The sequence below is a fragment of the Balaenoptera borealis genome (assembly GCF_965194805.1).
Source record: "Balaenoptera borealis genome assembly, chromosome: 6".
Taxonomy (NCBI): Eukaryota; Metazoa; Chordata; class Mammalia; order Artiodactyla; family Balaenopteridae; genus Balaenoptera; species Balaenoptera borealis.
The window spans coordinates 123258721-123275826 of NC_138863.1; positions in this window are offsets into that span (position 1 = coordinate 123258721).

Sequence of the window (17106 nt, forward strand, 5' to 3'; positions counted from 1 at the left end):
TAGAAAATGGGGAAATGTAAGGATGAACTATGTTGGTTCTGTCCCATGTCAGAAAAGCAGGACAATTGTCTTGAATCCATATGCAAGTTATCAGTGTCTTTATTCTGCTTTTGCCATCTTTGTTTCAACCTCCACATCCTCTCTGTCTTCTTGTCTGATCAGCACTTCCTGTTGGTCCTTCCAAGGGATCAACAATTTCTTCACCTTTTTAGTCCACTGATCAACCACACCACATGACCTTTGTTCTGGGTCTATACTTGTTTCAGACTGTCTAGAGAAGAACTGCCACTATGGGCTGCCTGCACCAGCATAGCCTTGCATGTCTGCTCCATCTCTCTCCCAGATCTTGTACCTGAAATAGGGAATTTGGAATGATTGCATGTATTTGGTGTGTTTGGAAGTAAACACACTGAGAAAAAATTAATATTAAAATGATATACAAGTAGAGGATTATAGATTCATTTAAAGAATCCATAAAATTTTAAACATTTCTAGTCTCACAAAACTTTTTATTTTTTTTCATAACTGGCTTGAGTTTTATCTACCTGTAAGTCATCATATAAATTACTAGTAGCATAGTACAAATGAATAGTCTTATAAAGTAATGAGATTCAAAAGTGCAAATTACAATTGAATTTGTAGTTCAATTATAAAAGAGAAGGTGGAGTGGCACAATCTTTCTGCTTTGTCATTATCTGATTCTGTTCTTACTGTGTCTTATCGTGAAGACATTTAACACAGTCACTTGATTTATTTTTATGGAGTTTCTAGGTGAGAGATATTGTTCATGAAAATATTGTTTCTAATCTTCAAACAACTGTGTAAGGTAAATATTATTATCCCCACTTTAAATATGAGAAAATAAGGTTTTGGAAAGTAATTGGAGGATTTTTTATTTAAGCTGGTAGATTAAACATGCATTCTCTATCCCGATATCCCATGAAAATTACATAAAAATTTGTTTACAAGCATAAATTTAAAACGAAATAGCAGCAAAGAAAATGACTATAATGTTTTGGGAAGCTGCAAAGCAGACAGATGCATGGGAAATAATAGACCAGAGAGTGATATTCCCTTAGGTAGCAGTGGAAAAAATAAAAAGCAACTCAGTACATACCAAAATAAAGGAAGGAAGGAAGGAAGAAGAAAAAAGAAAGAAAGAAGGAATGAAAGAAAGAAAGAAAGAAAGAAAGAAAGAAAGAAAAAGAAAGAAAAACAAAATGCCCATAATCTTGTGCAAGCAGGTACTCACAATAGTAGCGGTGAAGGCAGGGATAAAAACATTATAGCATCTTATAATGGAAGACATTTATTCCCTCTCCCACTCTGCCTAGTTGGACAACTGCTTCAGAAGAAAAAGAGGAAAGATATATTTTCTGTAAAAGACAAAACAGTGTTACTTGCTTTGGGGACACCAGGCCAAGGTAAAGGTAGTGGCCCTAAAAGAGGACATTTAAATAAATACTTATAAATAGAAAATCAAGTTAAACATTGTTAAAACTCTGAACACTCTGGACAAAGAAAAGACGCTACAAGATTACTGAGAGAAACAATGCCTGCCCCCTGCTCCTTGCCACTCACAGAGTCTCAAATCAAACACCAGGAAATAGAAAGGAGTCTGAGACTTTCAATAGCAAAACTGAAGCCAAAAGACTAAGAAGATAAAATTTAAATTTAGTACAAATGCCTCCCAATCTGGATATTCCTACCTAGTCAGTGTGTGAATTTATTTTGATGGTACAATAAACACATTGAGGCTTATAAAATTTTACTTTCCCTGCACTTTTTCTCAAAAATGTTCTAAAAGATATGCTCTATCTACCAAAACATTGAAGAAAACAAAAGGGGAAGAAAGAGAAGAGAATAGAATACAGCTACTGAACACTTGAAATGTGGTTACTCTAAATAGGGATGTGCTTTAAGTCAGGAGTTGGCAAACGTTTTCTGTGAAGTACCAGGTGGTAAATATTTTTGAATTTGTGGTTTAGGCAACTCTGCTATAGTGACATGAAGCAGCCAATGACAATAAGGAACAAACGGGGGAGGATTTGTTCCAATAAAACTTTATTTATAAAATCAAGTAAGAGGCAAGATTTGGCCAACAGGTTTGCTGACTCCTTCTCTTAGTATAGGATGCACTGTAGGGCAGAAGTAAGAAGAACTACAGTCCTGCAGCCTGTGGAACGACAGCCACATTCACAGAAAGATTAAAAAAATGAAAAGGCAGAGGGATATGTACCAGATGAAGGAACAAGATAAAACCCCAGAAAAACAACTAAACGAAGTGGAGATAGGCAAATTTCCAGAAAAATAATTCAGAATAAAGATAGTGAAGATGATCCACTACCTCAGAAAAGAATGGAGGCAAAGATTGAGAAGATGCAAGAAAAGTTTAAAAAAGACCTAGAATAATTAAAGAACAAACACCTAGAAGAATTAAAGAAAAAACAAACAGAGATGAACAATACAATAACTGAAATGAGAAATACACTAGAAGGAATCAATAGCAGAATAATGGATAAGTGATGTGGAAGACAGAATGGTGGAGTTCACTGCTGCAGAACAGAATAGAGAAAAAGGAATGAAAAGAAATGAAGACAGCCTAAGGGAATTCTTGGACAACATTAAACACACAAACATTCACATGATAGGGGTCCCAGAAGGAGAAGAGAGAGAGAAAGGACCAGAGAAAATACTTGAAGAGACTATAGTTGAAAACTTCCTTAACATGGGAAAGGAAATAGCCACCCAAGTCCAGGAAGCACAGAGAGTCCCAGGCAGGATAAATCCAAGGAGAAACATGCCGAGAAACACAGTAATCAAACTGACAAAGATTAAAGACAAAGAAAAGTTACTAAAAGCAACAAGGAAAAAACGAAAACTAACATACAAGGGAATTCCCATAAGGTTAACTGCTGATTTCTCAGCAGAAGCTCTACAAGCCAGAAGGGAATGCAACTGTATATTTAAAGTGATGAAAGGAAAGAAACTAAAACTAAGGTTACTCTATCTGACAAGGATCTCATTCAGATTTGATGGAGAAATCAAAAACTTGACAGACAAGCAAAAGCTGAGAGAATTCAGTACCACCAAACCAGCTCTACAACAAATGCTAAAGGACCTTCTCTAAGTGGGAAACACAAGAGAAGAAAAGGATCTACAAAAACAAACCCAAAACAATTAAGAAAATGGTAATAGGAAGATACATATCGATAACTACCTTAAATGTGAATGGATTAAATGCTCCAACCAAAAGACACAGGTTCACTGAATGGATACAAAAACAAGACCCATATATATGCTGTGTACAGGAGACCCACTTCAGACCTAGGGACACATACAGACTGAAAGTGAGGGGATGGAAAAAGATATTCCATGAAAATGGAAATCAAAAGAAAGCTGGAGTAGCAATTCTCATATCAGATAAAATAGATTTTAAAATAAAGAAAGTTACAAGAGACAAGGAAGGACACTACATAATGATCAAGGGATCAATCCAAGAAGAAGATATAACAATTATAAATATATATGCACCAAACACAGGAGCACCACAATACATAAGGCAACTGCTAACAGCTATAAAACAGGAAATTGACACTAAAATGGTAATAGTGGGGGACTTTAACACCTCACTTACACCAATGTACAGATCATCCAGAGAGAAAATTAATAAGGAAACACAAGCTTTAAGTGACACAATAGACCAGATATATTTAATTGATTTTTACAGGACATTCCACTGAAAACAGTAGATTACACTTTCTTCTGAAGTGCACATGGAACATTCTCCAGGATAGATATAACTTGGGTCACAAATCAAGCCTTGGTAAATTTAATAAAATTGAAATCATATCAATTATCTTTTCCGATAACAACACTGTGAGATTAGAAATCAATTACAGGGAAAAAAATGTAAAAACCACAAACACATGGACGCTAAACAATACGTTACTAAATAACCAAGATATCACTGAGGAAATCAAAGAGGAAATCAAAAAATACCTAGAGAAAAATGACAACCAAAAAATGGTGATCCAAAACCTATGGGATGCAGCAAAAGCAGTTCTAAGAGAGAAGTTTATAGCAATACAATCCTACCTCAAGAAACAAGAAAAATCTCAAAAACAATCTAACTTTACACCTAGAGGAACTAGAGAAAGAAGAGCAAACAAAAACCCACAGTTAGCAGAAGGAAAGAAGTCATAAAGATCAGAGCAGAAGTAAATGAAATATATACAAAGAAAACAATAGGAAAGACCAATAAAACTAAAAGCTAGTTATTTAAGAAGATAAAAAAAATTGATAAGCCTTTAGTCAGACTCATCAGAAAAACAGGGAAAGGACTCAAATCAATAAAATTAGAAATGATAAAGGAGAAGTTACAATGGACACCACAGAAATACAAAGCATCATAACAGACTACTACAAGCAATTCTATGCCAATAAAATGGACAACCTTGAGGAAATGGACAAATTCTTAGAAAGGTATAACCTTCCAAGACTGAACCAGGAAGAAATAGAAAATAAGAACAGACCAATCACAAGTAATGAAATTTAAACTATGATTAAAAATCTTCCAACAAACAAAAGCCCAGGATCAGATGGCTTCACAAGTGAATTCTATCAAACATTTAGAGAAGGGCTAAGACCAATCCTTCTCAAACTCTTCCAAAAAATTGCAGAGGAAGGAACACTCCCAAATGCACTCTACAACGCTACCATCACCTTGATATCAAAACCAGACAAAGATATGACAGAAAAAAAAATTACAGACCAATATCACTGATGAATATAGATACAAAAATCCTCAACAAATTACTAGCAAACAGAATCCAACGACACATGAAAAGGATCATGCACCATGGTCAAGTGGGATTTATTCCAGAGATGCAAGAGGTCTTCAATATATGCAAATCAATCAATGTGATACACCATATTAACAAATTGTAGAATAAAAGCCACATGATCATCTTAATAGATGCAGAAAAAGCTTTTAACAAAATTCAATACCCATTTATGATAAAAACTCTCCAGTAAGTGGGCATAGAGGGAAATTACGTCAACAGAATGAAGGTCATATGTGACAAACCCACAGCAAACATCATTATCAATGGTGAAAAACTGAAAGCATTTTCTCTAAGATCAGGAAAAAGATAAGGATGTCCACTCTTGCCAGTATTATTCAACATAGTTTGGAAGTCCTAGCAACAGCAATCAGAGAAGAAAAAGAAATAAAAAGGATACAAATTGGAAAAGAAGAAGTAAAACTGTCACTGTGTGCAGACAGCATGATACTATACATAGAGAATCCTAAAGATGTTACCAGAAAACAATTAGAGCTAATCAATGAATTTGGCAATGTTGCAGATAGAAAATTAATGCACAGAAATCTCTTACAATCCTATACACTAACAATGAAACATCAGAAAGAGAAATTAAGGAAAGAATCCCATACATCATTGCAACAAAAAGTACAAAATACCTAGGAATAAACCTACCTAAGGAGGTAAAAGACCTGTACTCAGAAAACTATAAGACATTGATGAAAGAAATCAAAGATGACACAAAAAAATGGAGAGATATACCATGTACATGGATTGGAATAATCAATATTGTGAAAATGACTATACTACTGAAGGCAATCTACATATTCAGTGCAATCCTTATCAAATTACCAAATGACATTTTTGCCAGAACTAAAGCAAAAAATCTTAAAATTTGTATGGAGACACAAAAGACCCTGAATAGGCAAAGCAATCTTGAGGGAAAAAAATGGAACTGGAGAAATCAGACTCCCTGACTTCGGATTATAGTACAAAGCTACAGTAATCAAGAGAGTATGGTACTGGCACAAAAACAGAAATATAGATCAATAGAACAGGATAGAAAACCCAGAGATAAACCCACACACCTTTGGTTAATTAATCTTTGACAAAGGGGGCAAGGATATATGATGGATAAAAGACAGTCTCTTCATTAAGTAGTGCTGGGAAAAGTAGACAGCTACACGTAAAAGAAAGAAATTAGAACAGTCCCTAACACCATACACAAAAATAAACTCAAAATGGATTAAAGACCTAAATGTAAGGCCAGACACCATCAGACTCTTAGAGGAAAACATAGGCAGAACACTCTATGACATAAATCACAGCAAGATCCTTTTTGACCCATCTCCTAGAGAAATGGAAATAAAAACAAAAATAAACAAATGGGACCTAATGAAACTTAAAAGCTTTTGCACAGCAAAGGAAAGTATAAACAAGACGAAAACACAACCCTCAGAATGGGAGTAAATATTTGCAAATGAATGAACAGGCAAAGGATTAATCTCCAAAATATCTAAACAGCTCATGCAGCTCAATATTAAAAAAACAAACAACCCAATCAAAAAATAGGCAGAAGAACTAAATATACATTTCTCCAAAGAACACTTACAGATGGCCAAGAGGTACATGAAAACCTACTCAAAATCACTAATTATTAGAGAAATGCAGATCAAAATGCAGAGGTATCACCTCACACCAGTTAGAATGGGCATCACCAGAAAATCTACAAACAACAAATGCTGGAGAGGGTGTGGAGAAAAGGGAACCCTCTTGCACTGTTGGTGGAAATGTAAATTGATACAGCCACTATGGAGAACAGTATGGAGGGTCCTTAAAAAACTAAAAATAGAAGTGTCATATGAGCCAGCAATCTCAGTACTGGGCACATACCCAGAGAAAGCCATAATTCAAGAAGACACATGCACCCCAATGTTCATTGTAACACTATTTAGAACAGCCAGATCATGGAAGCAACCTAAATGTCCATCAACAGATGAAAGTATAAAGAAGATATGGCACATATATAAAATGGAATACTACACAGCCATAAAAAGGAACAAAACTTGTTCATTTGTACAGAAGTGGATGGACCTAGAGACTGTCATACAGAGTGAAGTAAGTCAGAAAGAGAAAACAAATATCATATATTAACATATATATGTGGAATCTAGAAAAAGTACAGATGAACCAGTTTGCAAGGCAGAAATAAGATACAGATGTCGAGAACAAATGTATGGACACCAAGGGGGAAATTGAGGGTAGTGATGGTGGTGGTGGTGGGATGAATTGGGAGATTGGGATTGACATATATTCACTAATATGTATAAAGTAGATAACTAATAAGAACCTGCTGTATAAAAAAATAAAATAAAATTCCAAAACAAAAATCTGTGGGGGGCACCTTCAAGATTGCAGAGGATTAGGACATGGAGATCATCTTTTTCCCCACAAATACATCAAAACTACATCTACATGTGGAACAACTCCTACAGAACACCTACTGAAGGCTGGCAGAAGACCTCAGACTTCCCAAAAGTCAAGAAACTTGCCACGTACCTGTGTAGGGCAAAAGAAAAATGGAAAAAGAGAGCTTAAAGAATAGGTATGGGACCTGCACCTCGGGGAGGGAGCTGTGAAGGAGGAAAAATTTCCACACACTAGGAAGCCCCTTCACTGGTGGAGGTGGGGGGTGGGTGTGGGGGAACTTCAGAGCCACGGAGGAGAGCACAGCAACAGGGGTGCAGAGGGCAAAGCAGAGAGATTCCCACACAGAGGATCGGTGCTGACCAGCGCTCACCAGCCTGAGAGGCTTGTCTGCTCACCTGCTGGGGTGGGCAGGGGCTGGGAGCTGAGCTCGGGCTTTGGAGTTCAGATCCCAGGGAGAGGACTGGGGTTGGCAGCATGAACACAGCCTGAAGGGGCTAGTACACCACAGCTAGCCAGGAGGGAGTCCGGGAAAATCTCTGGACCTGCCTAAGAGGCAAGAGACCCTTGTTTCGGCATGCGTGAAGAGAGGGGGTTCAGAACACCACCTAAACGAGCTCCAGAGATGGGCGTGAGTCACAGCTATCAGCGTGGACCACAGAGACGGGCATGAGACGCTAAGGCTGCTGCTGCCGCCACCAAGAAGCCTGTGTGCGAGCACAGGTCACTCTCCACACCTCCCCTCCTGGGACACTGTGCAGCCTGCCACTGACAGGGTCCCATGATCCAGGGACAACTTCCCCAGGAGAACACACAGCGTGCCTCAGGCTGGTGCAACGTCATACTGGCCTCTGCCGCCGCAGGCTCACCCTGAATTCCATACCCCTCCCTCCCCCCTGGTCTGAGTGAGCCAGAGGCCCGTAGTCAGCCACTCCTTTAACCCTGTCCTGTCTGGGTAGGGAACAGACGCCCTCAGGTGACCTGAATGCAGAGCGTGGCCAAATACAAAGCTGAACCCAGGAGCTGTGTGAACAAGGAAGAGAAAGGGGAATTCCTTCCAGCAGCCACAGGAACAGCAGATTGAATCTCCACTATCAATTTAATGTACCCTGCATCTGTGGAATACCTGAATAGACAACAAATCATAATCATCCCAAAATTGAGGTGGTGGATTTTGGGAGCAAATGTAGACTTGGGGTTTGCTTTCTGCATCTAATTTGTTTCTGGTTTTATATTTACCTTAGTTTAGTATTTAGAGCTTATTATCATTGGTAGACTTGTTTATTGATTTGCTTGTTCTCTTCCTTTTTAATATATATATATTTTTTTTTTTCCCATTTTTTCTTTTTGTGGGTGTGTAGTTGTATGCTTCTTTGTGTGACTTTGTCTGCCCGTTTTTTGTTTTAATGTTTTGTTTTGTTTTAATACAGTTTTTAGCACTAGCTATCATTGGTGAATTTGTTTCTTGGTTTGGTTGCTCTCTTCTTTCTTTCTCTCCTTTTTTTTATTACTTTTTAATTTTTCTATTGTTAATATTTTTTTCTATTTAAAATATTTTATTTTATTTTATTTATTTTTTTCTTCCTTTCTTTCTTTTTATTTCTCCCTTTTCTTCTGAGCCATGTGGCTGACAGGGTCTTGGTTCTCTTGCTGGGTGTCAGGCCTGAGTCTCTGAATTGGGAGAGTCAAGTTCAGGACATTGGTCCAACAGAGACCTCCTGGCCCCATGTAATATCAAATGGTGAAAGCTCTCCCAGAGATCTCCATCACAATGCTAAGACTCAGCTCTACTCAACGACCAGCAAGGTACAATGATGGATACCTCTGCCAAACAACTGGCAAGAGAGGAACAAAACCCCACCTATTCACAAAGAGGCTGCCTAAAATAATAATAAGGTGACAAACATCCCAAAACACACCATTGGACGTGGTCTTGCCCACCAGAAAGACAATATCCAACCTCATCTATCAGAACATCAGCACCAGTTCCCTCCACCAGGAAGTCTACACAACCCACTGAACCAACCTTAGCCACTGGGAGCAGACACCAAAAACAACAGGAACTATGAACCTGCAGCCTGCAAAAAGGAGACCTCAAACACAGTAAGTTAAGCAAAATAAGAAGACAGAAATATGCAGCGCATGAAGGAGCAAGGCAAAAACATATCATACCAAACAAATGGAGAGGAAATAGGAAGTCTACCTGAAAAAGAATTCAGAGTAATGATACTAAAGATGATCCAAAATCTTGGAAATAGAATGGAGAAAATACAAGAAACATTTAACAAGGACCTAGAAGAAATAAAGAGCAAAAAAAAAAAAAATAAAATAAAACAATAAATGAAATTAAACATTCTCTAGAAGGAATTAATAGAAGAATAACTAAGGCAGAAGAACGGATAAGTGACCTGGATGATGAAATAGTGGAAATAACTACCACAGAGCAGAATAAAGAAAAAACAATGAAAAGACTTGAGGACAGTCCCAGAGACATCTGGGACAACACTAAATGCACCAACATACGAATTATAGGGGTCCCAGAAGAAGTAGAGAAAAAAAAGGGACTGAGAAAATATTTTAAGAGATTATAGTTGAAAACTTCCCTAATATGTGTAAGGAAATAGCCAATCAAGTCCAGGAAGTGCAGAGAGTCCCATACAGGATAAATCCAAGGAGAAACACGCCAACACACATATTAATCAAACTATCAAAAATTAAATAAAAAGAAAAAATATTAAAAGCAGCAAGGGAAAAGAAACAATTAACATACAAAGGAATCCCCATAAGGTTAACAGCTGATCTTTCAGCAGAACTCTGCACGCCAGCAGGACATATTTAAAGTGATGAAAGGGAAAAACCTACAACCAAGATTACTCTACCCAGCAAGGATCTCATTCAGATTTGATGGAAAAATTGAAACCTTTACAGGGCTTCCCTGGTGGCACAGTCGTTGAGAATCTACCTGCTAATGCAGGGGACATGGGTTCGAGCCCTGGTCTGGGAAGATCCCACATGCCATGGAGCAACTAGGCCTGTGAACCACAACTACTGAGCCTGCACGTCTGAAGCCTGTGCTCCAAAACAAGAGAGGCCACAACAGTTAGAGGCCCGCACACCGCAAAGAAGAGTGGCCCCCGCTTGCCACAACTAGAGAAAGCCCTAGCACAGAAATGAAGACCCAACATAGCAATCAATCAATCAATCAATAAATAAATCTTTAAAAAAAAAAACCTTTTCAGATAAGCAAAAGCTAAGAGAAATCAGCACCACTAAACCAGCTCTATAACAAATGCTAAAGGAACTACTATAGGCATGAAACAGAAGAGAAGGAAAAGACTTACAATAACAAGCCCAAATAATTAAGGAAATGGTAATAAGAACATACATATCAATAACTACCTTAAATGTAAATGGATTAAATGCTCCAACCAAAAGACATAGACTGGCGGAATGGATACAAAAACCAGACCCATACATATGCTGCCTACAAGAGACACACTACAGACCTAGGGACACATACAGACTGAAAGTGAGGAGATGGAAAAAGATATTCCATGAAAATGGAAATCAAAAGAAAGCTGGAGCAGCAATTCTCATATCAAAAAAATAGACTTTAAAATAAAGACTATTACAAGAGACAAAGAAGGACACTACGTAATGATCAAGGGATCAATCCAAAGAGAAGATATATCAATTGTAAATGTTTATGCACCCAACACAGGAGCACCTCAATACATAAGGCAAATGCTAACAGCCATGAAAGGGGAAATCGACAGTAACACAATAATAATAGGGGACTTTAACACCCCACTTTCACCAATGGACAGATCATACAAAATGAACATTAATAAGGAAACACAAGCTTTAAATTATACAATAAACAAGATGGACTTGATTGATGTTTATAGGACGTTCCATCCAAAAACAGCAGATTACACTTTCTTCTCAAGTGCACATGGAACATTCTCCAGGATAGATCATATCTTCGGTCACAAATCAAGCCTTGGTAAATTTAAGAAAATTGAAATCATTTCAGGTATTTTTTCCTACCACAACACTCTAAGACTAGATATCAATTACAGGAAAAAATTTGAAAAAATACAAACACATGGAGGCTAAACAATACTTAATATCCAAGAGATCACTGAAGAAATTAAAGAGGAAATCAAAAAACACCTAGCAACAAATGACAATGAAAACACGCCAACCCAAAACCTATGGGATGCAGCAAAAGCAGTTCTAAGAGGAAAGTTTATAGCAATACAATCCTACCTCAAGAAACAAAAAACATCTCAAATAAACAACCTAACCTTGCACCTAAAGCAATTAGAGAAAGAAGAACAAAAATACCAAAAAGTTAGCTGAAGTAAAGAAATCACAAAGATCAAATCAGAAATAAATGAAAAAGAAATGAAGGAAATGACAGCAAAGATCAATAAAACTGAAAGCTGGTTCTTTGATAAGATAAACAAAATTGATAAGCTATTAGCCAGACTCATCAAGAAAAGAAGGGAGAAGACAAATCAATAGGATTAGAAATGAAAAAGTAGAAGTAACAACAGACACTACAGAAATACAAAGGATCATGAGAGATGACTACAAGCAACAACATGCCAATAAAATGGACAACCTGGAAGAAATGCATAAATTCTTAGAAAACCACAACCTTCCGAGACTGAACCAGGAAGAAATAGAAAATATAAACATATGAATCACAAGCACTGAAATTGAGACTGTTATTAAAAATCTTCCAACAAACAAAAACTCACCACCAGATGGCTTCACAGACGAAATCTATCAAACACTTAGAGAAGAGCTAACACCTATTTTTCTCAAACTCTTCCAAAATACAGCAGAGGGAGGAACACGCCCAAACTCATTCTATGAGGCCACCATCACCCTGATACCAAAACCAGACACAGATGCCACAAAAAAAGAAAACTACAGACCAATATCACTGATGAACATAGATGAAAATATCAACAAAATACGAGCAAACAGAATCCAACAGCACATTAAAATGATCATACACCATGATATAGTGGAGTTTATGCCAGAATGCAAGGATTCTTCAATATATGCAAATCAATCAATGTGATATACCACATTAACAAATTGAAGGATAAAAACCCTAGATCATCTCAATAGATGCAGAAAAAGCTTTTGACAAAATTCAACACCAATTTATGATAAAAACCCTCCAGAAAGTAGGCAAAGAGGGAACTTACCTCAACATAATAAAGACCATATATGAAAAACTCATAGCCTATATCGTTCTCAGTGGTGAAAAAATGAAGCCATTTCCATTAAGATCAGGAACAAGACAAGGTTGCCCACTCTCACCACTATTACTCAACATAGTTTTGGAAGTTTTAGCCACAGCAATCAGAGAAGAAAAAGAAATAAAAGGAATCCAAATTGGAAAAGAAAAAGTAAAGCTGTCACTGTTTGAAGATGACATGATACTATACATAGAGAATCCTAAAACTCTACCAGAAAACTACTAGAGTTAATCAATGAATTTGATAAAGTAGCAGGATAAAATTAATGCACAGAAATCTGTTGATTCCTATACACTAATGATGAAAAATCTGAAAGAGAAATTAAGGGAACACTCCCATTTACCATTGCAACAAAAATAATAAAATGCCTAGGAATAAACCTACCTAAGGAGGCAAAAGACCTGTATTCAGAAAACTATAAGACACTGATGAAAGAAATTAAAGATGATACAAACAGATGGAGAGATATACCATGTTCTTGGATTGGAAGAATCAAAATTGTGAAAATGTCTATATTACCCAAAGCAATCTACAGATTCAATGCAATCCCTATCAAACTATCAACGGCATATTTCACAGAACTAGAAAAAAGAATTTCACAATTTATATGGGAACACAAAAAGACCCCGAATAGCTAAAGCAATCTTCAGAATGAAAAACGGAGCTGGAGGAATCAGGCTCCCTGACTTCAGACTATACTACAAAGCTACAGTAATCAAGACAGTATGGTCCTGGCACAAAAATAGAAATGTAGATCAATGGAACAGGATAGAAAGCCCAGAGATTAACCCACGTACCTATGGTCATCTTCTTTTTGATAAAGGAGTCAAGACTATACAATGGAGAAAAGACAGCATCTTCAATACATGATGCTGGGAAAACTGAACAGCTACATGTAAAAGAATGAAATTAGAACACACTCAAAATGGATTAAAGGCCTAAATGTAAGGCCAGACACTATTAAACTCTTAGAGGAATACCTAGGCAGAACACTCCATGACATAAATCACAGCAAGATCTTTTTCAACCCACCTCCTAAAGAAATGGAAATAAAAACAAAAATAAACACATGGTGCCTAATGAAATTTAAAAGCTGTTTTTTTTTTAAATTTAATTTTATTTATTTTTTTATACAGCAGGTTCTTATTAGTCATCCATTTTATACACATAAGTTTATACATGTCAATCCCAATCTCCCAATTCATCACACCATCACCAACACCCCCTGCCACTTTCCCCCCTTGGTGTCCATACGTTTGTTTTCTACATATGTGTCTCAATTTCTGTCCTGCAAACTGGTCGTCTGTACTATTTTTCTAGGATCCAAATATATGCATTAATATACGAAACTTGTTTTTCTCTTTCGGACTTACTTCACTCTGTATGACAGTCTCTAGGTCCATCCACATCTCAACAAATCTCCCAATTTTGTTCCTTTTTATGGTTGAGTAATGTTCCATTGTATATATGTACCACATCTTCTTTATCCAGTCATTTGGCAACGGACATTTAGGTTGCTACCATGACCTGGCTATGGTAAATAGTGCTGCAATGAACATTGGGGTGCATGTGTCTTTTTGGATTAGGGTTTTCTCTGGATATTTGCCCAGTAGTGGGATTGCTGGGTCATATGGTAGTTCTATTTTTAATATTTTAAATAAGCTCCATAGTTTTCTACATAGTGGCTGTATCAGTTTAAATTCCCAACAACAGTGCAAGAGGGTTCCCTTTTCTCCACACCCTCTCCAGCATTTGTTGTTTGTAGATTTTCTGATGATGCCCATTCTGACTGGTGTGAGGTGATACCTCATTGTAGTTTCAATTTGCATTTCTCTAATAATTAGTGATGTTGAGCAGCTTTTCATGTACGTCTTGGCCATCTGTATGTCTTCTTTGGAGAAATGTCTATTTAGGTCTTCTGCCCATTTTTGGATTGGGTTGTTTGTTTCTTTAATATTGAGCTGCATGAGCTGTTTATATATTTTGGAGATTAATCCTTTGTCTGTTAATTCTTTTGCAAATTTTTTCTCACATTCTGAAAGTTATCTTTTTTTTTTGTTTATGGATTCCTTTGCTGTACAAAAGCTTTTAAGTTTCATTAGGTCCCATTTGCTTATTTTTTGTTTTTATTTCCATTACTCTAGGAGGTGGGTCAAAAAGATCTTGCTGTGATTTATGTCAAAAAATGTTCTTCCTATGTTTTCCTCTAAGAGTTTTATAGTGTCCAGTCTTACATTTAGGTTTCTAATCGTTTTTGAGTTTATTTTTGTGTATGGTGTTAGGGAGTGTTCTAATTTCATTCTTTTACATGTAGCTGTCCAGTTTTCCCAGCACCACTTATTGAAGAAACTGTCTTTTCTCCATTTTATATCCTTGCATCCTTTGTCATAGACTAGTTGATGAGAGGTGTGTGGGTTTATCTCTGGGCTTCCTATCTTTTTCCATTGATTTATATTTCTGTTTTTGTGCCAGTACCATATTGTCTTGATTACTGTAGCTTTGTAGTATAGTCTGAAGTGAGGGAGTCTGATTCTCCTAGCTCCGTTGTTCCCCCTCAATACTGCTTTGGCTATTTGGGGCCTTTTGTGTCTCCATACAAATTTTAAGATTTTTTGTTCTACTTCTGTAAAAATTGCCATTGGTAATTTGCCATGGATTGCATTGAAACTGTAGATTGCTTTGGGTAGTATTGTCATTTTCACAACATTGATTCTTCCAATCCAAGAACATGGTATATCTCTCCATCTGTTGGTATCATCTCTAATTTCTTTCATCAGCATCTTATAATTTTTTTGTCTCCCTAGGTAGGTTTATTCCGAGGTATTTTATTCTTTTTCTTGCAATGGTAAATGGGAGTGTTTCCTTAACTTTTCTTTCAGATTTTTCATCATTAGTATATAGGAATGCAAGAGATTTCTGTGCATTAATTTTGTATCCTGTAACTATACCAAATTCATTGATTAGCTCTAGTAGTTTTCTGGTGGCATCTTTAGGATTCTCTATGTATAGTATCATGTCATCTGCAAACAGTGACAGTTTTACTTCTTCTTTTCCAATTTGTATTCCCTTTATTTCTTTTTCTTCTCTGATTGCCATGGCTAGGACTTCCAAAACTGTGTTGAGTAATAGTGGTGAGAGTGGACATCCTTGTCTTGTTCCCGGTCTTAGAGAAAATGTTTCAGTTTTTCACCATTGAGAATGATGTTTCCTGTGTGTTTGTTGCATATGGCCTTTATTATATTCTGGTAGGTTCCCTCTATTCCCACTTTCTGGAGAGTTTTTTATCATAAATCGGTGTTGAATTTTGTCAAAAGCTTTTTCTGCAGCTATTGAGATGATCATATGGTTTTTATTCTTCAACTTGTTAATATGGTGCATCAAATTGATTTATTTTCATATACTGAAGAATTCTTGCATCCCTGGGATAAACCCCACTTGATCATGGTGTATGATCCATTTAATATGTTGTTGGATTCTGTTTGCTAGTATTTTGTTGAGGATTTTTGCATCTACATTAATCAGTGATATTGGTCTGTAATTTTCTTTTCTTGTAGTATCTTTGTCTGGTTTTGGTATCAGGGTGATGGTGGCCTCACAGAATGAGTTTGGGAGTGTTCCTTCCTCTGTAATTTTTTTGGAAGAGTTTGAGAAGGATGGGTGTTAGCTCTTCTCTAAATGTTTGATAGAATTCACCTGTGAAGCCATCTGGTCCTGGACTTCTGTTTGTTAGAAGATTTTTACTCACAGTTTAAATTTCATTACTTGTGATTGGTCTTTTCATCTTTTCTATTTCTTCCTGGTTCAGTCTTGGAAAGTTATACCTTTCTAAGAATTTGTCCATTTCTTCCAGGTTGTCCATTTTATTGGCATAGTAGTCTCTTAGGATGCTTGTAGTAGTCTCTTAGGATGCTTTGTATTTCTGCCGTTTCTGTTGTAACTTCTCCTTTTTTATTTCTAATTTTATTGTTTTGAGTCCTCTCCTTCTGTTTCTTGATGAGTCTGGCTAATGGTTTATCAATTTTGTTTATCTTCCCAAAGAACCAGCTTTTAGTTTTATTGATCTTTGCTACTGTTTTTTTGCTTCTATTTCATTTATTTCTGCTCAGGTATTTATGATTTCTTTCCTTCTGCTAACTTTGGGTTTTGTTTGTTCTTCTTTCTCTAGTTCCTTTCAGTGTAATGTTAGATTGTTTATTTGAGTTTTTTCTTGTTTCTTAAGGTAGGCTTGTATTGCTATAAACTTCCCTCTTAGAGCTCCTTTGCTGCATCCCATAGGTTTTGGATCAATGTGTTTTCATTGTCATTTGTCTCTAGTTATTTTTTGATTTCCTCTTTGATTTCTTCAGTGGTCTCTTGGTTATTTCCTAACGTATTGTTTAGGCTCCATGTGTATGTGTTTTTTACTTTTTTTTCCCTGTAATTCATTTCTAATCTTATAAGGTTGTGGTCAGAAAAGATGCTTGATATGATTTCACTTTTCTTATGTTATTCAGGCTTGATTTGTGACCCACGACGTGATCTATCCTGGAGAATGTTCTGTGTGCACTTGAGAGGAATGTGTAATCTTCTGTTTT